Source organism: Lagenorhynchus albirostris, chromosome 2 (genome assembly GCF_949774975.1).
Source record: "Lagenorhynchus albirostris chromosome 2, mLagAlb1.1, whole genome shotgun sequence".
NCBI classification, from domain to species: domain Eukaryota; kingdom Metazoa; phylum Chordata; class Mammalia; order Artiodactyla; family Delphinidae; genus Lagenorhynchus; species Lagenorhynchus albirostris.
This window is the reverse complement of record NC_083096.1, coordinates 62,845,643-62,869,149: the sequence shown is the minus strand read 5'-3', so window position 1 is coordinate 62,869,149 and position 23,507 is coordinate 62,845,643.

Here is a 23,507-nt window from a genome sequence, read left to right as displayed (position 1 = left end):
ACTCTGTAATAACGTCCATGGGAAAGGAGGCAAAGATGAATAGATAGATACATAGAGATAATGAACCAGATTCTGTACACCTAGAACATACACAACATTTTTATCTAATGTGCTCTGAGGAAAAAGAAAAATTACATTTAAAAAACAAACAAGAAGTAAGGAGATATAAGCTGTTAGGGGTTCGCCTTGGCACATTCCACTCTAATTTACAGCCTACTAACACGATTTCCAGGAAGCCTCTGTTGCCCAAATGCCCTGAGTTGTAAATGGAGAAATTGTGCCGCCTTGTGGCCGTTTCCCGCAAGAGCGGCTTTAAACCACGGCTAATGGTCACTTCATACTCACAAGGACTCAGGGCTGTATAGGACACCTGCCCTCAATAAAAAGTTCTGAGGTAGGGAGTGGCCAAAAAACTTAAAAGAGAGCAAAGTTTTCAAGAAGATCCTATGAGAGGTAAGTTTTACACACTCTTGACAAATACAAAGGGAAATGGGTAAAAGTCCGACATCAGGAATTATTAGACTCACGCCAATCTAATCTATGAAAAGGTTTCAACACACACCACTCGAATGACCATAAGCAAAAAGTCTACAAACAATCCATGCTGAAGAGGTTTTAGAGGACTGTGTACCCCCTAGCTGCTGTTGAGGTGTAAAGTAGTAAGAGCCAATAACGAGAACACAAAGGAACTGTGTTTCAAGGTAAAAATTGAGGTACCATTCAATCCAGCAGGCCCACCGCTGGGCCCTTCACCCGAGCAGACCAGAGTCGAGAAGACACAGGCTGGCAAAGGTGCACTGCAGCCATATGCACAAAAGCCAAGACATGGAAACAACCAAAATGGCCACCACCAGATGAGTGGACAAAGAAGAAGTGGTCCATGTGCACAGTGGAACATTAGCCGTGGAAAACAATGAAACACTGCTCTCTGCAGCACCATAGATGATCCTAGAGATAATCACAGAACATGAGGTAAGTCGGAAAGCAAAAGACAAATATCTTATGATATCACTTCTGGGTGTCATCTAACAACTGATGCAAATGAACTTATTTCCACAGAGAAAGACACACACTCACAAAACAACTATGGTTATCTAAAACGAAAGGTGGGAGCAACGGGCAAATTAAGGTTAGGGCTGCCATACGTACACAAATGCATATGAAATACATATATATAAAAGACTCACCATATACGAAGGGAGGTCTACTGAACGCTCTGTATTAATTCACATGGGAAGAGGATCTGTACATGAATATATATATGTATGTGTGTGTGTGTGTGTGTGTATATATATTTTAGAAATGAACCAGAGTGTGTACACCTAGAACAAATAATACTCTAATCATTACCCTGATTAAAAAAATTAAATTATAACAATGAAGAAGATGTCCTGAGACGTAAACTTATGCGTTTTTTTCCTGGCACATTCCATTCTAATTTACAACCTAGGAACACGAGTTCCAGGAGAGCTCTGCTGCCCTAGTAACAAGGTTTGGGAAAGGAGAAACGCTGCCGCCGTGCGGCCGTTTCCCACTGCAGCAGCATTCAACCCAGCGCTAATGGTCACTAAATATTAACAACAATTGCAAACTTGTGACACACGCCTTCGAAAAAAATCCTGCAGTCGAAAATCGACCAGAAGTTTCAAAAGAGGGCAAGGTTTCAAGAAGACAATTTCAAGAGGTATATTTTACACGCACTGGTTTCTTTGTTTTTTTACCAGCAACAACAACAAAAGAGTCATGGAAAAATGCTCATCATGAGGAAACGTTAAAGATACGCACATCCAATCTTCAAAAACGTATCAGCTCACACCGGTCAGAATGACCATCAGCAAAAATTCTGCAAACAATAATAAATGCTGAAGGGGCTGTGGAGAAATGCGCACCCTCATCTCTAAGTGGGACTAAACTGGAAAGAGCCACTACTGAAAACAGAATGGAGCTGCCTTTAACAGATACCCATTGAGGCACCATAGCATTCAGCAGGCACACTCCCGGGCCTATGACCTAAGAAGACACAGTTAGAAAGACACAGGCAGGCAAAACTGCACTGCAACAGTATGACAATAGGCAAGGCAGGGAAGCTACCAAAAAGTCCATCCAAAGATGAATGGAAAAGAAGAACTGGTACATGTACAGATGGAATAGTAGCCAAGGAAAACAATGAAACAATGCCGTTTGCAGCACCGTAGATGAGTCTGGAGGTAATCACAACATGAAGTAAGTCAGAAAGCGAAGGACACATATCCTGTGATATCACTTAACGGTGTTACCTGAAAACTGATACCAATGAAGATTTTTCACAGAGCAAGGCAATCAAAGATTCGATCAACAAACGTATGGTTAACCAAACGGAAAGGTTTGAGGACTGGATAAATTAGCGTATTGCGGGAAACAGAGATACACCAACACATGTGAAATATATAAGCACCAAAGACCTATGGAATACCAAGAGAAGACTACTCAACATTGTGTCCTAACCCACATGGGAAACGGATCCGAAGGTGAACAGATAATATGCATATATGTAAAAGAACCACATCTTGCACACCCAGAACAAACAAAACATTGTAATCAAATTTGCTGTGATAACAAATAAAAATCAAATTAAGAAAACCAACAAGAAGTAATGAGACATAAACTCATGGGGGTTTTTCCTGGCCCATTCCATTCTAACTTACCGGTTGGAACATTACACCTAGGAAGGCTCTTTTACCCTAGTAACCAGATTTGGGAATGGAGACATGCCACAGCCCTGTGACTGTCTCCTGCAGAAGCAGCTTTAAACACAGTGTTCAGGGTCTCTTACCATCCACAAGAATTGCACCTCTGTAAATGACACCTGCCCTCAAAAAAATCCTGGGTTCGAATATCGACGAAAAAATTCAAAAGAGGGCAATCTCTCAAGACGACGATTTCAAGAGGCCCATTTAACTCACACTCTTTCTTTTTCTCTTTATTTTCGTTGAACAAAAAAGGCCGTGGAAAAAGCTCCACATCAGGAATTACTAAAGACACGCAAATGCAATCTACAAAAACGTTTACGTGACAACAGTCAGAACGATCATCAGCAAAAAGTCTCCAAACAATAAACGCTCAAGGGGTTTTAGACAACTGCATACCCTCTAGCTGCTGCTGGGATGTCAAATGGTAACAGCCAGTAGTGAGAACAGAAAGGAGGTAAAAATTGAGCTACCATGTGATCTGGTCGGCCCACTACTGGCTCTATCACCTGAGAAGACCAGAATCAAAAAGACACAGGCTGACAATCCTACACTGCAGCACTATTTACCCTAGCCACGACTTGGAACAACCAAAATGTCCATCAACCGATGAATGCACGAGAAAGAAGTGGTCCGTGTACACAACGGAGTATTACTCCGATACAATAAATACAGTCAATATAAAAAAACAAACATAACTAAGGAGACAGAAGCTTTGTGTGTTTATCCGGGCACAGTCCACTCTAATTTACAACCAAGGAACACTACTTCCCAGAAGGTACTGTTTCCCTAGTAACTAGAGTAGGCAATGTAGAAATGCTGCCGCCCTGTGGCCGTTTGCCGCAACAGCAGTTTTACAACCTGTGCTAAAGGTCACTTCGTAGTCACAAGGACTGCAGGGCTATAAATGAGACCTGCCAACAAAATGTGTTGAGGGAGGTAATGGCAAAATACATCCAAACTATGCCGCATACTTCAAGAAACTATTTGAACAGGTAAGCTGTACTCACTCTTTAAAAAACAATAAAAAGTGCATGGCTATAAGCTCAATATAAGGAATTATTAGACATATGCAAATCCAGCCACAAAATGGTATCAGCTCACACCAGTCAGAATGACCCTCAGCAAAGAAATACAAACAATACATGCTGAAGAGGTGGTGAGCAAATGCACTCTCACCTTTAAGGGGCTCGTAAACTGGTAAGTGCCACTAATGAAAAGAGAATGGAGCAGCCTTTAAAAGGTAAACACTGAGATACCATATGATCCCGCAGGCCCACTCCTTGGCCTATAACCTAGGAAGACGGAAATGGAATGACACATTCAGGCAAAACTGCACTGCAGCAGTATAACGATAGCCAAGACATGGAAACCACCACAAAGTCCATCAAGATACCAGTGGACAAAGCAGAACTGGCACGTGTACAGATGGAATATGAGCCACGGAAAAAACACGAAACGAAGCAGTCTGAAGAACCGTAGATGACTCTGGAGGTGATCAGACAACTTGAAGTAAGTCACAAAGCGAAAGACACATATCCTATGATATCAGTTCTAGGTGTTACCTAGAAATGGATACCAACGAAGATATTTCCACAGATAGCAGGAATCACAGATTTATTAAACAAACTTATGCTTAACCAATTGGAAAGTCGTAAAGATTGGATATATTAGGATATCGGGGTTGACAGAGGTATACAAACACACGTGAAACATATAATCACCAAAGACCTACAGAATTCCAAGAGAAGACTACTCAACACTGTGTCATAACCTACATGGCAAATGGATCCCAAGATGAATACGTATATGTCTCGGTGTAAAAAGCAAACACATCTTGCGCACCTAGAACAAAGCAAACATTACAATCAAATTTGCTGTCATAAAAGATTATACTAAGAAAATGAACAAGAAATAATGGGGCATAAAATTATGGGCGTTCTTCCTGGCTCATGCCATTCTAACTTCCAACCTTGGAACACAGCTTCCAGGAAGGCTCTGCTGACCTAGTAACCAGATTTGAGAGTGGAGAAATCCTGCAGCATTTTGGCCTTCCTCCAACAGCAGTTTTAAACCCAGTGCAAATGGTCAGTCAAAATTCACCTGAATTGCAGGCCTGTAAATGACACCTGTCCTCAAAAAAAAAATTCTGGGGTCGAAAATCGACCAAAAACTTCAAAAGAGGCAACCTTTCAAGAAGACAATTTCAAGAGGCATATTTTACACACATTTTGTCTTTTCTTCTCTTTTTTTTTCTTTAACCAAAGCAAGGGCATGGGGAAAATGCTTAACGTCAGAAATTAATAAAGACACGCAAATCCAATCTATGAAAACGTTCACCTCACAACAGTCAGAATGACCATCAGCAAAACAGTCCACAAACAATACATGCTGAACGGGTTTTAGAGAACTCTGTGTACCCTGTAGCTGCTGGTGGCAGGTAAACTGGTAACAGCCAGTAGTTAGAACAGAAAGAACATGCGTTTCAAGGTAAACATTGAGCTACCATATGGTCTGGTAGACCCCCTGCTGTGCCTATCACCTGAGAAGACCAGAATCCAAAAGACACAGGCTGGCAATCCTACACTGCAGTGATATTTACCACAGCCAAGACTTGGAAGCAACCAAAATGGCCATCAACAGATGAATGGACAAAGAAGAAGCGGTCCATGTACACAGTGGAACATTAGCCATGGAAAAGCATGAAACAGTGCTGTTTGCACCACCACAGAAGGACCTAGAGATAATCACACACCTTGAAGTGAGAAAGAAACCGAAAGAAAGACATCCTATGATATCACTTATACGTGTTACCTAAAAAAGGATACCCATGAACTTATTTCGAAGAAAAGGACGCTCATGGATTAAGAAATCAAGATTATGTTTAACCAAACGGAAAGCTGGTAAGAATGGATAAATTAGGATATGGGGGTGTCAGACCTATACTAATACATATGAAACCTATAATCACCAAAGACCTACGGAACACCAAGAGAGGTCCACTCAACACTCTGTAATAACGTCCATGGGAAAGGAGGCAAAGATGAATAGATAGATACATAGAGATAATGAACCAGATTCTGTACACCTAGAACATACACAACATTTTTATCTAATGTGCTCTGAGGAAAAAGAAAAATTACATTTAAAAAACAAACAAGAAGTAAGGAGATATAAGCTGTTAGGGGTTCGCCTTGGCACATTCCACTCTAATTTACAGCCTACTAACACGATTTCCAGGAAGCCTCTGTTGCCCAAATGCCCTGAGTTGTAAATGGAGAAATTGTGCCGCCTTGTGGCCGTTTCCCGCAAGAGCGGCTTTAAACCACGGCTAATGGTCACTTCATACTCACAAGGACTCAGGGCTGTATAGGACACCTGCCCTCAATAAAAAGTTCTGAGGTAGGGAGTGGCCAAAAAACTTAAAAGAGAGCAAAGTTTTCAAGAAGATCCTATGAGAGGTAAGTTTTACACACTCTTGACAAATACAAAGGGAAATGGGTAAAAGTCCGACATCAGGAATTATTAGACTCACGCCAATCTAATCTATGAAAAGGTTTCAACACACACCACTCGAATGACCATAAGCAAAAAGTCTACAAACAATCCATGCTGAAGAGGTTTTAGAGGACTGTGTACCCCCTAGCTGCTGTTGAGGTGTAAAGTAGTAAGAGCCAATAACGAGAACGCAAAGGAACTGTGTTTCAAGGTAAAAATTGAGGTACCATTCAATCCAGCAGGCCCACCGCTGGGCCCTTCACCCGAGCAGACCAGAGTCGAGAAGACACAGGCTGGCAAAGGTGCACTGCAGCCATATGCACAAAAGCCAAGACATGGAAACAACCAAAATGGCCACCACCAGATGAGTGGACAAAGAAGAAGTGGTCCATGTGCACAGTGGAACATTAGCCGTGGAAAACAATGAAACACTGCTCTCTGCAGCACCATAGATGATCCTAGAGATAATCACAGAACATGAGGTAAGTCGGAAAGCAAAAGACAAATATCTTATGATATCACTTCTGGGTGTCATCTAACAACTGATGCAAATGAACTTATTTCCACAGAGAAAGACACACACTCACAAAACAACTATGGTTATCTAAAACGAAAGGTGGGAGCAACGGGCAAATTAAGGTTAGGGCTGCCATACGTACACAAATGCATATGAAATACATATATATAAAAGACTCACCATATACGAAGGGAGGTCTACTGAACGCTCTGTATTAATTTACATGGGAAGAGGATCTGTACATGAATATATATATGTATGTGTGTTTGTGTGTGTGTGTGTGTATATATATTTTAGAAATGAACCAGAGTGTGTACACCTAGAACAAATAATACTCTAATCATTACCCTGATTAAAAAAATTAAATTATAACAATGAAGAAGATGTCCTGAGACGTAAACTTATGCGTTTTTTTCCTGGCACATTCCATTCTAATTTACAACCTAGGAACACGAGTTCCAGGAGAGCTCTGCTGCCCTAGTAACAAGGTTTGGGAAAGGAGAAACGCTGCCGCCGTGCGGCCGTTTCCCACTGCAGCAGCATTCAACCCAGCGCTAATGGTCACTAAATATTAACAACAATTGCAAACTTGTGACACACGCCTTCGAAAAAAATCCTGCAGTCGAAAATCGACCAGAAGTTTCAAAAGAGGGCAAGGTTTCAAGAAGACAATTTCAAGAGGTATATTTTACACGCACTGGTTTGTTTGTTTTTTTACCAGCAACAACAACAAAAGAGTCATGGAAAAATGCTCATCATGAGGAAACGTTAAAGATATGCACATCCAATCTTCAAAAACGTATCAGCTCACACCGGTCAGAATGACCATCAGCAAAAATTCTGCAAACAATAATAAATGCTGAAGGGGCTGTGGAGAAATGCGTACCCTCATCTCTAAGTGGGACTAAACTGGAAAGAGCCACTACTGAAAACAGAATGGAGCTGCCTTTAACAGATACCCATTGAGGCACCATAGCATTCAGCAGGCACACTCCCGGGCCTATGACCTAAGAAGACACAGTTAGAAAGACACAGGCAGGCAAAACTGCACTGCAACAGTATGACAATAGGCAAGGCAGGGAAGCTACCAAAAAGTCCATCCAAAGATGAATGGAAAAGAAGAACTGGTACATGTACAGATGGAATAGTAGCCAAGGAAAACAATGAAACAATGCCGTTTGCAGCACCGTAGATGAGTCTGGAGGTAATCACAACATGAAGTAAGTCAGAAAGCGAAGGACACATATCCTGTGATATCACTTAACGGTGTTGTGTGTACCTGAAAACTGATACCAATGAAGATTTTTCACAGAGCAAGGCAATCAAAGATTCGATCAACAAACGTATGGTTAACCAAATGGAAAGGTTTGAGGACTGGATAAATTAGCGTATTGCGGGAAACAGAGATACACCAACACATGTGAAATATATAAGCACCAAAGACCTATGGAATACCAAGAGAAGACTACTCAACATTGTGTCCTAACCCACATGGGAAATGGATCCGAAGGTGAACAGATAATATGCATATATGTAAAAGAACCACATCTTGCACACCCAGAACAAACAAAACATTGTAATCAAATTTGCTGTGATAACAAATAAAAATCAAATTAAGAAAACCAACAAGAAGTAATGAGACATAAACTCATGGGGGTTTTTCCTGGCCCATTCCATTCTAACTTACCGGTTGGAACATTACACCTAGGAAGGCTCTTTTACCCTAGTAACCAGATTTGGGAATGGAGACATGCCACAGCCTTGTGACTGTCTCCTGCAGAAGCAGCTTTAAACACAGTGTTCAGGGTCTCTTACCATCCACAAGAATTGCACCTCTGTAAATGACACCTGCCCTCAAAAAAATCCTGGGTTCGAATATCGACGAAAAAATTCAAAAGAGGGCAATCTCTCAAGACGACGATTTCAAGAGGCCCATTTAACTCACACTCTTTCTTTTTCTCTTTATTTTCGTTGAACAAAAAAGGCCGTGGAAAAAGCTCCACATCAGGAATTACTAAAGACACGCAAATGCAATCTACAAAAACGTTTACGTGACAACAGTCAGAATGATCATCAGCAAAAAGTCTCCAAACAATAAACGCTCAAGGGGTTTTAGACAACTGCATACCCTCTAGCTGCTGCTGGGATGTCAAATGGTAACAGCCAGTAGTGAGAACAGAAAGGAGGTAAAAATTGAGCTACCATGTGATCTGGTCGGCCCACTACTGGCTCTATCACCTGAGAAGACCAGAATCAAAAAGACACAGGCTGACAATCCTACACTGCAGCACTATTTACCCTAGCCACGACTTGGAACAACCAAAATGTCCATCAACCGATGAATGCACGAGAAAGAAGTGGTCCGTGTACACAACGGAGTATTACTCCGATACAATAAATACAGTCAATATAAAAAAACAAACGTAACTAAGGAGACAGAAGCTTTGTGTGTTTATCCGGGCACAGTCCACTCTAATTTACAACCAAGGAACACTACTTCCCAGAAGGTACTGTTTCCCTAGTAACTAGAGTAGGCAATGTAGAAATGCTGCCGCCCTGTGGCCGTTTGCCGCAACAGCAGTTTTACAACCTGTGCTAAAGGTCACTTCGTAGTCACAAGGACTGCAGGGCTATAAATGAGACCTGCCAACAAAGTGTGTTGAGGGAGGTAATGGCAAAATACATTCAAACTATGCCGCATACTTCAAGAAACTATTTGAACAGGTAAGCTGTACTCACTCTTTAAAAAACAATAAAAAATGCATGGCTATAAGCTCAATATAAGGAATTATTAGACATATGCAAATCCAGCCACAAAATGGTATCAGCTCACACCAGTCAGAATGACCCTCAGCAAAGAAATACAAACAATACATGCTGAAGAGGTGGTGAGCAAATGCACTCTCACCTTTAAGGGGCTCGTAAACTGGTAAGTGCCACTAATGAAAAGAGAATGGAGCAGCCTTTAAAAGGTAAACACTGAGATACCATATGATCCCGCAGGCCCACTCCTTGGCCTATAACCTAGGAAGACGGAAATGGAATGACACATTCAGGCAAAACTGCACTGCAGCACTATTACAATCGCCAAGACATGGAAACCACCACAAAGTCCATCAAGATACCAGTGGACAAAGCAGAACTGGCACGTGTACAGATGGAATATGAGCCACGGAAAAAACACGAAACGAAGCAGTTTGAAGAACCGTAGATGACTCTGGAGGTGATCAGACAACTTGAAGTAAGTCACAAAGCGAAAGACACATATCCTATGATATCAGTTCTAGGTGTTACCTAGAAATGGATACCAACGAAGATATTTCCACAGATAACAGGAATCACAGATTTATTAAACAAACTTATGCTTAACCAATTGGAAAGTCGTAAAGATTGGATATATTAGGATATTGGGGTTGACAGAGGTATACAAACACACGTGAAACATATAATCACCAAAGACCTACAGAATTCCAAGAGAAGACTACTCAACACTGTGTCATAACCTACATGGCAAATGGATCCCAAGATGAATACGTATATGTCTCGGTGTAAAAAGCAAACACATCTTGCGCACCTAGAACAAAGCAAACATTACAATCAAATTTGCTGTCATAAAAGATTATACTAAGAAAATGAACAAGAAATAATGGGGCATAAAATTATGGGCGTTCTTCCTGGCTCATGCCATTCTAACTTCCAACCTTGGAACACAGCTTCCAGGAAGGCTCTGCTGACCTAGTAACCAGATTTGAGAGTGGAGAAATCCTGCAGCATTTTGGCCTTCCTCCAACAGCAGTTTTAAACCCAGTGCAAATGGTCAGTCAAAATTCACCTGAATTGCAGGCCTGTAAATGACACCTGTCCTCAAAAAAAAAATTCTGGGGTCGAAAATCGACCAAAAACTTCAAAAGAGGCAACCTTTCAAGAAGACAATTTCAAGAGGCATATTTTACACACATTTTGTCTTTTCTTCTCTTTTTTTTTCTTTAACCAAAGCAAGGGCATGGGGAAAATGCTTAACGTCAGAAATTAATAAAGACACGCAAATCCAATCTATGAAAACGTTCACCTCACAACAGTCAGAATGATCATCAGCAAAACAGTCCACAAACAATACATGCTGAACGGGTTTTAGAGAACTCTGTGTACCCTGTAGCTGCTGGTGGGAGGTAAACTGGTAACAGCCAGTAGTTAGCACAGAAAGAACATGCGTTTCAAGGTAAACATTGAGCTACCATATGGTCTGGTAGACCCCCTGCTGTGCCTATCACCTGAGAAGACCAGAATCCAAAAGACACAGGCTGGCAATCCTACACTGCAGTGATATTTACCACAGCCAAGACTTGGAAGCAACCAAAATGGCCATCAACAGATGAATGGACAAAGAAGAAGCGGTCCATGTACACAGTGGAACATTAGCCATGGAAAAGCATGAAACAGTGCTGTTTGCACCACCACAGAAGGACCTAGAGATAATCACACACCTTGAAGTGAGAAAGAAACCGAAAGAAAGACATCCTATGATATCACTTATACGTGTTACCTAAAAAAGGATACCCATGAACTTATTTCGAAGAAAAGGACGCTCATGGATTAAGAAATCAAGATTATGTTTAACCAAACGGAAAGCTGGTAAGAATGGATAAATTAGGATATGGGGGTGTCAGACCTATACTAATACATATGAAACCTATAATCACCAAAGACCTACGGAACACCAAGAGAGGTCCACTCAACACTCTGTAATAACGTCCATGGGAAAGGAGGCAAAGATGAATAGATAGATACACAGAGATAATGAACCAGATTCTGTACACCTAGAACATACACAACATTTTTATCTAATGTGCTCTGAGGAAAAAGAAAAATTACATTTAAAAAACAAACAAGAAGTAAGGAGATATAAGCTGTTAGGGGTTCGCCTTGGCACATTCCACTCTAATTTACAGCCTACTAACACGATTTCCAGGAAGCCTCTGTTGCCCAAATGCCCTGAGTTGTAAATGGAGAAATTGTGCCGCCTTGTGGCCGTTTCCCGCAAGAGCGGCTTTAAACCACGGCTAATGGTCACTTCATACTCACAAGGACTCAGGGCTGTATAGGACACCTGCCCTCAATAAAAAGTTCTGAGATAGGGAGTGGCCAAAAAACTTAAAAGAGAGCAAAGTTTTCAAGAAGATCCTATGAGAGGTAAGTTTTACACACTCTTGACAAATACAAAGGGAAATGGGTAAAAGTCCAACATCAGGAATTATTAGACTCACGCCAATCTAATCTATGAAAAGGTTTCAACACACACCACTCGAATGACCATAAGCAAAAAGCCTACAAACAATCCATGCTGAAGAGGTTTTAGAGGACTGTGTACCCCCTAGCTGCTGTTGAGGTGTAAAGTAGTAAGAGCCAATAACGAGAACGCAAAGGAACTGTGTTTCAAGGTAAAAATTGAGGTACCATTCAATCCAGCAGGCCCACCGCTGGGCCCTTCACCCGAGCAGACCAGAGTCGAGAAGACACAGGCTGGCAAAGGTGCACTGCAGCCATATGCACAAAAGCCAAGACATGGAAACAACCAAAATGGCCACCACCAGATGAGTGGACAAAGAAGAAGTGGTCCATGTGCACAGTGGAACATTAGCCGTGGAAAACAATGAAACACTGCTCTCTGCAGCACCATAGATGATCCTAGAGATAATCACAGAACATGAGGTAAGTCGGAAAGCAAAAGACAAATATCTTATGATATCACTTCTGGGTGTCATCTAACAACTGATGCAAATGAACTTATTTCCACAGAGAAAGACACACACTCACAAAACAACTATGGTTATCTAAAACGAAAGGTGGGAGCAACGGGCAAATTAAGGTTAGGGCTGCCATACGTACACAAATGCATATGAAATACATATATATAAAAGACTCACCATATACGAAGGGAGGTCTACTGAACGCTCTGTATTAATTCACATGGGAAGAGGATCTGTACATGAATATATATATGTATGTGTGTGTGTGTGTGTGTGTATATATATTTTAGAAATGAACCAGAGTGTGTACACCTAGAACAAATAATACTCTAATCATTACCCTGATTAAAAAAATTAAATTATAACAATGAAGAAGATGTCCTGAGACGTAAACTTATGCGTTTTTTTCCTGGCACATTCCATTCTAATTTACAACCTAGGAACACGAGTTCCAGGAGAGCTCTGCTGCCCTAGTAACAAGGTTTGGGAAAGGAGAAACGCTGCCGCCGTGCGGCCGTTTCCCACTGCAGCAGCATTCAACCCAGCGCTAATGGTCACTAAATATTAACAACAATTGCAAACTTGTGACACACGCCTTCGAAAAAAATCCTGCAGTCGAAAATCGACCAGAAGTTTCAAAAGAGGGCAAGGTTTCAAGAAGACAATTTCAAGAGGTATATTTTACACGCACTGGTTTCTTTGTTTTTTTACCAGCAACAACAACAAAAGAGTCATGGAAAAATGCTCATCATGAGGAAACGTTAAAGATACGCACATCCAATCTTCAAAAACGTATCAGCTCACACCGGTCAGAATGACCATCAGCAAAAATTCTGCAAACAATAATAAATGCTGAAGGGGCTGTGGAGAAATGCGCACCCTCATCTCTAAGTGGGACTAAACTGGAAAGAGCCACTACTGAAAACAGAATGGAGCTGCCTTTAACAGATACCCATTGAGGCACCATAGCATTCAGCAGGCACACTCCCGGGCCTATGACCTAAGAAGACACAGTTAGAAAGACACAGGCAGGCAAAACTGCACTGCAACAGTATGACAATAGGCAAGGCAGGGAAGCTACCAAAAAGTCCATCCAAAGATGAATGGAAAAGAAGAACTGGTACATGTACAGATGGAATAGTAGCCAAGGAAAACAATGAAACAATGCCGTTTGCAGCACCATAGATGAGTCTGGAGGTAATCACAACATGAAGTAAGTCAGAAAGCGAAGGACACATATCCTGTGATATCACTTAACGGTGTTACCTGAAAACTGATACCAATGAAGATTTTTCACAGAGCAAGGCAATCAAAGATTCGATCAACAAACGTATGGTTAACCAAATGGAAAGGTTTGAGGACTGGATAAATTAGCGTATTGCGGGAAACAGAGATACACCAACACATGTGAAATATATAAGCACCAAAGACCTATGGAATACCAAGAGAAGACTACTCAACATTGTGTCCTAACCCACATGGGAAATGGATCCGAAGGTGAACAGATAATATGCATATATGTAAAAGAACCACATCTTGCACACCCAGAACAAACAAAACATTGTAATCAAATTTGCTGTGATAACAAATAAAAATCAAATTAAGAAAACCAACAAGAAGTAATGAGACATAAACTCATGGGGGTTTTTCCTGGCCCATTCCATTCTAACTTACCGGTTGGAACATTACACCTAGGAAGGCTCTTTTACCCTAGTAACCAGATTTGGGAATGGAGACATGCCACAGCCTTGTGACTGTCTCCTGCAGAAGCAGCTTTAAACACAGTGTTCAGGGTCTCTTACCATCCACAAGAATTGCACCTCTGTAAATGACACCTGCCCTCAAAAAAATCCTGGGTTCGAATATCGACGAAAAAATTCAAAAGAGGGCAATCTCTCAAGACGACGATTTCAAGAGGCCCATTTAACTCACACTCTTTCTTTTTCTCTTTATTTTCGTTGAACAAAAAAGGCCGTGGAAAAAGCTCCACATCAGGAATTACTAAAGACATGCAAATGCAATCTACAAAAACGTTTACGTGACAACAGTCAGAATGATCATCAGCAAAAAGTCTCCAAACAATAAACGCTCAAGGGGTTTTAGACAACTGCATACCCTCTAGCTGGGATGCTGGGATGTCAAATGGTAACAGCCAGTAGTGAGAACAGAAAGGAGGTAAAAATTGAGCTACCATGTGATCTGGTCGGCCCACTACTGGCTCTATCACCTGAGAAGACCAGAATCAAAAAGACACAGGCTGACAATCCTACACTGCAGCACTATTTACCCTAGCCACGACTTGGAACAACCAAAATGTCCATCAACCGATGAATGCACGAGAAAGAAGTGGTCCGTGTACACAACGGAGTATTACTCCGATACAATAAATACAGTCAATATAAAAAACAAACATAACTAAGGAGACAGAAGCTTTGTGTGTTTATCCGGGCACAGTCCACTCTAATTTACAACCAAGGAACACTACTTCCCAGAAGGTACTGTTTCCCTAGTAACTAGAGTAGGCAATGTAGAAATGCTGCCGCCCTGTGGCCGTTTGCCGCAACAGCAGTTTTACAACCTGTGCTAAAGGTCACTTCGTAGTCACAAGGACTGCAGGGCTATAAATGAGACCTGCCAACAAAATGTGTTGAGGGAGGTAATGGCAAAATACATCCAAACTATGCCGCATACTTCAAGAAACTATTTGAACAGGTAAGCTGTACTCACTCTTTAAAAAACAATAAAAAATGCATGGCTATAAGCTCAATATAAGGAATTATTAGACATATGCAAATCCAGCCACAAAATGGTATCAGCTCACACCAGTCAGAATGACCCTCAGCAAAGAAATACAAACAATACATGCTGAAGAGGTGGTGAGCAAATGCACTCTCACCTTTAAGGGGCTCGTAAACTGGTAAGTGCCACTAATGAAAAGAGAATGGAGCAGCCTTTAAAAGGTAAACACTGAGATACCATATGATCCCGCAGGCCCACTCCTTGGCCTATAACCTAGGAAGACGGAAATGGAATGACACATTCAGGCAAAACTGCACTGCAGCACTATTACAATCGCCAAGACATGGAAACCACCACAAAGTCCATCAAGATACCAGTGGACAAAGCAGAACTGGCACGTGTACAGATGGAATATGAGCCACGGAAAAAACACTAAACGAAGCAGTTTGAAGAACCGTAGATGACTCTGGAGGTGATCAGACAACTTGAAGTAAGTCACAAAGCGAAAGACACATATCCTATGATATCAGTTCTAGGTGTTACCTAGAAATGGATACCAACGAAGATATTTCCACAGATAACAGGAATCACAGATTTATTAAACAAACTTATGCTTAACCAATTGGAAAGTCGTAAAGATTGGATATATTAGGATATTGGGGTTGACAGAGGTATACAAACACACGTGAAACATATAATCACCAAAGACCTACAGAATTCCAAGAGAAGACTACTCAACACTGTGTCATAACCTACATGGCAAATGGATCCCAAGATGAATACATATATGTCTCGGTGTAAAAAGCAAACACATCTTGCGCACCTAGAACAAAGCAAACATTACAATCAAATTTGCTGTCATAAAAGATTATACTAAGAAAATGAACAAGAAATAATGGGGCATAAAATTATGGGCGTTCTTCCTGGCTCATGCCATTCTAACTTCCAACCTTGGAACACAGCTTCCAGGAAGGCTCTGCTGACCTAGTAACCAGATTTGAGAGTGGAGAAATCCTGCAGCATTTTGGCCTTCCTCCAACAGCAGTTTTAAACCCAGTGCAAATGGTCAGTCAAAATTCACCTGAATTGCAGGCCTGTAAATGACACCTGTCCTCAAAAAAAAAATTCTGGGGTCGAAAATCGACCAAAAACTTCAAAAGAGGCAACCTTTCAAGAAGACAATTTCAAGAGGCATATTTTACACACATTTTGTCTTTTCTTCTCTTTTTTTTTCTTTAACCAAAGCAAGGGCATGGGGAAAATGCTTAACGTCAGAAATTAATAAAGACACGCAAATCCAATCTATGAAAACGTTCACCTCACAACAGTCAGAATGATCATCAGCAAAACAGTCCACAAACAATACATGCTGAACGGGTTTTAGAGAACTCTGTGTACCCTGTAGCTGCTGGTGGCAGGTAAACTGGTAACAGCCAGTAGTTAGCACAGAAAGAACATGCGTTTCAAGGTAAACATTGAGCTACCATATGGTCTGGTAGACCCCCTGCTGTGCCTATCACCTGAGAAGACCAGAATCCAAAAGACACAGGCTGGCAATCCTACACTGCAGTGATATTTACCACAGCCAAGACTTGGAAGCAACCAAAATGGCCATCAACAGATGAATGGACAAAGAAGAAGCGGTCCATGTACACAGTGGAACATTAGCCATGGAAAAGCATGAAACAGTGCTGTTTGCACCACCACAGAAGGACCTAGAGATAATCACACAGCTTGAAGTGAGAAAGAAACCGAAAGAAAGACATCCTATGATATCACTTATACGTGTTACCTAAAAAAGGATACCCATGAACTTATTTCGAAGAAAAGGGCGCTCATGGATTAAGAAATCAAGATTATGTTTAACCAAACGGAAAGCTGGTAAGAATGGATAAATTAGGATATGGGGGTGTCAGACCTATACTAATACATATGAAACCTATAATCACCAAAGACCTACGGAACACCAAGAGAGGTCCACTCAACACTCTGTAATAACGTCCATGGGAAAGGAGGCAAAGATGAATAGATAGATACATAGAGATAATGAACCAGATTCTGTACACCTAGAACATACACAACATTTTTATCTAATGTGCTCTGAGGAAAAAGAAAAATTACATTTAAAAAACAAACAAGAAGTAAGGAGATATAAGCTGTTAGGGGTTCGCCTTGGCACATTCCACTCTAATTTACAGCCTACTAACACGATTTCCAGGAAGCCTCTGTTGCCCAAATGCCCTGAGTTGTAAATGGAGAAATTGTGCCGCCTTGTGGCCGTTTCCCGCAAGAGCGGCTTTAAACCACGGCTAATGGTCACTTCATACTCACAAGGACTCAGGGCTGTATAGGACACCTGCCCTCAATAAAAAGTTCTGAGGTAGGGAGTGGCCAAAAAACTTAAAAGAGAGCAAAGTTTTCAAGAAGATCCTATGAGAGGTAAGTTTTACACACTCTTGACAAATACAAAGGGAAATGGGTAAAAGTCCAACATCAGGAATTATTAGACTCATGCCAATCTAATCTATGAAAAGGTTTCAACACACACCACTCGAATGACCATAAGCAAAAAGTCTACAAACAAACAATCCATGCTGAAGAGGTTTTAGAGGACTGTGTACCCCCTAGCTGCTGTTGAGGTGTAAAGTAGTAAGAGCCAATAATGAGAACACAAAGGAACTGTGTTTCAAGGTAAAAATTGAGGTACCATTCAATCCAGCAGGCCCACCGCTGGGCCCTTCACCCGAGCAGACCAGAGTCGAGAAGACACAGGCTGGCAAAGGTGCACTGCAGCCATATGCACAAAAGCCAAGACATGGAAGCAACCAAAATGGCCATCACCAGATGAGTGGACAAAGAAGAAGCGGTCCATGTGCACAGTGGAACATTAGCCGTGGAAGACAATGAAACACTGCTCTCTGCAGCACCATAGATGATCCTAGAGATAATCACAGAACATGAGGTAAGTCGGAAAGCAAAAGACAAATATCTTATGATATCACTTCTGGGTGTCATCTAACAACTGATGCAAATGAACTTATTTCCACAGAGAAAGACACACACTTACAAAACAACTATGGTTATCTAAAACGAAAGGTGGGAGCAATGGGCAAATTAAGGTTAGGGCTGCCATACGTACACAAATGCATATGAAATACATATATATAAAAGACTCACCATATACGAAGGGAGGTCTACTGAACGCTCTGTATTAATTTACATGGGAAGAGGATCTGTACATGAATATATATATGTATGTGTGTGTGTGTGTGTGTGTGTGTATATATTTTAGAAATGAACCAGAGTGTGTACACCTAGAACAAATAATACTCTAATCATTACCCTGATTAAAAAAATTAAATTATAACAATGAAGAAGATGTCCTGAGACATAAACTTATGCGTTTTTTTCCTGGCACATTCCATTCTAATTTACAACCTAGGAACACGAGTTCCAGGAGAGCTCTGCTGCCCTAGTAACAAGGTTTGGGAAAGGAGAAACGCTGCCGCCGTGCGGCCGTTTCCCACTGCAGCAGCATTCAACCCAGCGCTAATGGTCACTAAATATTAACAACAATTGCAAACTTGTGACACACGCCTTCGAAAAAAATCCTGCAGTCGAAAATCGACCAGAAGTTTCAAAAGAGGGCAAGGTTTCAAGAAGACAATTTCAAGAGGTATATTTTACACGCACTGGTTTGTTTGTTTTTTTACCAGCAACAACAACAAAAGAGTCATGGAAAAATGCTCATCATGAGGAAACGTTAAAGCTATGCACATCCAATCTTCAAAAACGTATCAGCTCACACCGGTCAGAATGACCATCAGCAAAAATTCTGCAAACAATAATAAATGCTGAAGGGGCTGTGGAGAAATGCGCACCCTCATCTCTAAGTGGGACTAAACTGGAAAGAGCCACTACTGAAAACAGAATGGAGCTGCCTTTAACAGATACCCATTGAGGCACCATAGCATTCAGCAGGCACACTCCCGGGCCTATGACCTAAGAAGACACAGTTAGAAAGACACAGGCAGGCAAAACTGCACTGCAACAGTATGACAATAGGCAAGGCAGGGAAGCTACCAAAAAGTCCATCCAAAGATGAATGGAAAAGAAGAACTGGTACATGTACAGATGGAATAGTAGCCAAGGAAAACAATGAAACAATGCCGTTTGCAGCACCATAGATGACTCTGGAGGTAATCACAACATGAAGTAAGTCAGAAAGCGAAGGACACATATCCTGTGATATCACTTAACGGTGTTACCTGAAAACTGATACCAATGAAGATTTTTCACAGAGCAAGGCAATCAAAGATTCGATCAACAAACGTATGGTTAACCAAATGGAAAGGTTTGAGGACTGGATAAATTAGCGTATTGCGGGAAACAGAGATACACCAACACATGTGAAATATATAAGCACCAAAGACCTATGGAATACCAAGAGAAGACTACTCAACATTGTGTCCTAACCCACATGGGAAATGGATCCGAAGGTGAACAGATAATATGCATATATGTAAAAGAACCACATCTTGCACACCCAGAACAAACAAAACATTGTAATCAAATTTGCTGTGATAACAAATAAAAATCAAATTAAGAAAACCAACAAGAAGTAATGAGACATAAACTCATGGGGGTTTTTCCTGGCCCATTCCATTCTAACTTACCGGTTGGAACATTACACCTAGGAAGGCTCTTTTACCCTAGTAACCAGATTTGGGAATGGAGACATGCCACAGCCTTGTGACTGTCTCCTGCAGAAGCAGCTTTAAACACAGTGTTCAGGGTCTCTTACCATCCACAAGAATTGCACCTCTGTAAATGACACCTGCCCTCAAAAAAATCCTGGGTTCGAATATCGACGAAAAAATTCAAAAGAGGGCAATCTCTCAAGACGACGATTTCAAGAGGCCCATTTAACTCACACTCTTTCTTTTTCTCTTTATTTTCGTTGAACAAAAAAGGCCGTGGAAAAAGCTCCACATCAGGAATTACTAAAGACATGCAAATGCAATCTACAAAAACGTTTACGTGACAACAGTCAGAATGATCATCAGCAAAAAGTCTCCAAACAATAAACGCTCAAGGGGTTTTAGACAACTGCATACCCTCTAGCTGGGATGCTGGGATGTCAAATGGTAACAGCCAGTAGTGAGAACAGAAAGGAGGTAAAAATTGAGCTACCATGTGATCTGGTCGGCCCACTACTGGCTCTATCACCTGAGAAGACCAGAATCAAAAAGACACAGGCTGACAATCCTACACTGCAGCACTATTTACCCTAGCCACGACTTGGAACAACCAAAATGTCCATCAACCGATGAATGCACGAGAAAGAAGTGGTCCGTGTACACAACGGAGTATTACTCCGATACAATAAATACAGTCAATATAAAAAAACAAACGTAACTAAGGAGACAGAAGCTTTGTGTGTTTATCCGGGCACAGTCCACTCTAATTTACAACCAAGGAACACTACTTCCCAGAAGGTACTGTTTCCCTAGTAACTAGAGTAGGCAATGTAGAAATGCTGCCGCCCTGTGGCCGTTTGCCGCAACAGCAGTTTTACAACCTGTGCTAAAGGTCACTTCGTAGTCACAAGGACTGCAGGGCTATAAATGAGACCTGCCAACAAAATGTGTTGAGGGAGGTAATGGCAAAATACATTCAAACTATGCCGCATACTTCAAGAAACTATTTACACAGGTAAGCTGTACTCACTCTTTAAAAAACAATAAAAAATGCATGGCTATAAGCTCAATATAAGGAATTATTAGACATATGCAAATCCAGCCACAAAATGGTATCAGCTCACACCAGTCAGAATGACCCTCAGCAAAGAAATACAAACAATACATGCTGAAGAGGTGGTGAGCAAATGCACTCTCACCTTTAAGGGGCTCGTAAACTGGTAAGTGCCACTAATGAAAAGAGAATGGAGCAGCCTTTAAAAGGTAAACACTGAGATACCATATGATCCCGCAGGCCCACTCCTTGGCCTATAACCTAGGAAGACGGAAATGGAATGACACATTCAGGCAAAACTGCACTGCAGCACTATTACAATCGCCAAGACATGGAAACCACCACAAAGTCCATCAAGATACCAGTGGACAAAGCAGAACTGGCACGTGTACAGATGGAATATGAGCCACGGAAAAAACACGAAACGAAGCAGTTTGAAGAACCGTAGGTGACTCTGGAGGTGATCAGACAACTTGAAGTAAGTCACAAAGCGAAAGACACATATCCTATGATATCAGTTCTAGGTGTTACCTAGAAATGGATACCAACGAAGATATTTCCACAGATAACAGGAATCACAGATTTATTAAACAAACTTATGCTTAACCAATTGGAAAGTCGTAAAGATTGGATATATTAGGATATTGGGGTTGACAGAGGTATACAAACACACGTGAAACATATAATCACCAAAGACCTACAGAATTCCAAGAGAAGACTACTCAACACTGTGTCATAACCTACATGGCAAATGGATCCCAAGATGAATACATATATGTCTCGGTGTAAAAAGCAAACACATCTTGCGCACCTAGAACAAAGCAAACATTACAATCAAATTTGCTGTCATAAAAGATTATACTAAGAAAATGAACAAGAAATAATGGGGCATAAAATTATGGGCGTTCTTCCTGGCTCATGCCATTCTAACTTCCAACCTTGGAACACAGCTTCCAGGAAGGCTCTGCTGACCTAGTAACCAGATTTGAGAGTGGAGAAATCCTGCAGCATTTTGGCCTTCCTCCAACAGCAGTTTTAAACCCAGTGCAAATGGTCAGTCAAAATTCACCTGAATTGCAGGCCTGTAAATGACACCTGTCCTCAAAAAAAAAATTCTGGGGTCGAAAATCGACCAAAAACTTCAAAAGAGGCAACCTTTCAAGAAGACAATTTCAAGAGGCATATTTTACACACATTTTGTCTTTTCTTCTCTTTTTTTTTCTTTAACCAAAGCAAGGGCATGGGGAAAATGCTTAACGTCAGAAATTAATAAAGACACGCAAATCCAATCTATGAAAACGTTCACCTCACAACAGTCAGAATGATCATCAGCAAAACAGTCCACAAACAATACATGCTGAACGGGTTTTAGAGAACTCTGTGTACCCTGTAGCTGCTGGTGGGAGGTAAACTGGTAACAGCCAGTAGTTAGAACAGAAAGAACATGCGTTTCAAGGTAAACATTGAGCTACCATATGGTCTGGTAGACCCCCTGCTGTGCCTATCACCTGAGAAGACCAGAATCCAAAAGACACAGGCTGGCAATCCTACGCTGCAGTGATATTTACCACAGCCAAGACTTGGAAGCAACCAAAATGGCCATCAACAGATGAATGGACAAAGAAGAAGCGGTCCATGTACACAGTGGAACATTAGCCATGGAAAAGCATGAAACAGTGCTGTTTGCACCACCACAGAAGGACCTAGAGATAATCACACACCTTGAAGTGAGAAAGAAACCGAAAGAAAGACATCCTATGATATCACTTATACGTGTTACCTAAAAAAGGATACCCATGAACTTATTTCGAAGAAAAGGACGCTCATGGATTAAGAAATCAAGATTATGTTTAACCAAACGGAAAGCTGGTAAGAATGGATAAATTAGGATATGGGGGTGTCAGACCTATACTAATACATATGAAACCTATAATCACCAAAGACCTACGGAACACCAAGAGAGGTCCACTCAACACTCTGTAATAACGTCCATGGGAAAGGAGGCAAAGATGAATAGATAGATACATAGAGATAATGAACCAGATTCTGTACACCTAGAACATACACAACATTTTTATCTAATGTGCTCTGAGGAAAAAGAAAAATTACATTTAAAAAACAAACAAGAAGTAAGGAGATATAAGCTGTTAGGGGTTCGCCTTGGCACATTCCACTCTAATTTACAGCCTACTAACACGATTTCCAGGAAGCCTCTGTTGCCCAAATGCCCTGAGTTGTAAATGGAGAAATTGTGCCGCCTTGTGGCCGTTTCCCGCAAGAGCGGCTTTAAACCACGGCTAATGGTCACTTCATACTCACAAGGACTCAGGGCTGTATAGGACACCTGCCCTCAATAAAAAGTTCTGAGGTAGGGAGTGGCCAAAAAACTTAAAAGAGAGCAAAGTTTTCAAGAAGATCCTATGAGAGGTAAGTTTTACACACTCTTGACAAATACAAAGGGAAATGGGTAAAAGTCCAACATCAGGAATTATTAGACTCACGCCAATCTAATCTATGAAAAGGTTT